Source organism: Physeter macrocephalus, chromosome 7, assembly GCF_002837175.3.
Source record: "Physeter macrocephalus isolate SW-GA chromosome 7, ASM283717v5, whole genome shotgun sequence".
NCBI lineage: Eukaryota > Metazoa > Chordata > Mammalia > Artiodactyla > Physeteridae > Physeter > Physeter macrocephalus.
Genome location: NC_041220.1, coordinates 42,993,817 through 42,994,697, shown reverse-complemented (window position 1 = coordinate 42,994,697; position 881 = coordinate 42,993,817). Strand labels below are relative to the sequence as shown.

The window sequence follows — 881 nt, the reverse complement described above, 5'->3', positions numbered from 1 at the left end:
TTTCTTCTGGTAGAGTCTCATTAACATATATTGGTTATAAATTTTAAATATATTAGCTTCCATTTCACAGAGAAAAGTATAAAGTGGATAATTGTGAACTCAGTGTCATAGACCAGGGGTTTGTCTTAGAGCTTAAGAATATACATACCCCAATTTTTATAACCGTTTGTGTCCTTGTAATATAACTTGAAAATGTGACCCAAAATGACTAACATTAACAGACCCAAATACATAAAGTTTTAAAATTAGGCTTAGTAATTTATATTTCAGTATTTCTTCTTACATAGAAATGATTTAGGTATTGAAAGAATAGTCATTAGTTAACCCAATGTAACATAAGTCTAGGAGATTTTTTTTTTTGGTCATACCGCCACATGCAGGATCTTAGTTCCCTGACCAGGGATCGAACCTATGCCCTCTGCAGTGGAAGTGCAGAGTCCTAACCACTGGACCACCAGGGTTAGGGGTTAGATTCCTGAGTCTAAGATTTTAAGTTATCAAAAGATCTTGGAGATTATATCTTCATATTGATGAACTATAAAACATAATTACTGTTGAAATAAAATTTGTCAAAATAATTATTCAATTTGATGAATCATAAATTTACATTTTCATATCTTACATCTGGTAGATATAATGTAAAGTTAGTCAGTAAAATATAAGTTTAGGAGGAACATATCCAAATAGGAAAAAAAAAAGATTGTATTCGTCTTAATTTCTGGCAATTTTAGGAATATTCAACTTATATAAACTCTTATTGATCTCTAAGCCAATCAGAATAGAGCTCCTTTGAGGAATTTCATAACTTAACTTGGCAATACCATCCAGAATTAGGAAAATACTACACATGCATAACTTACCTACATACATATATACATAAT

The 881-nt window shown here is 30.5% G+C and overlaps 1 non-coding gene across 1 annotated transcript; it reads right to left on the bottom strand.

The window, feature by feature from the left end:
* Nucleotides 1–388: 388 nt before the first annotated feature.
* TRNAG-UCC (transfer RNA glycine (anticodon UCC)) lies at nucleotides 389–461 on the bottom strand. The gene has a single exon. It is a non-coding gene; the product is annotated as a tRNA-Gly (tRNA).
* Nucleotides 462–881: the final 420 nt, after the last annotated feature.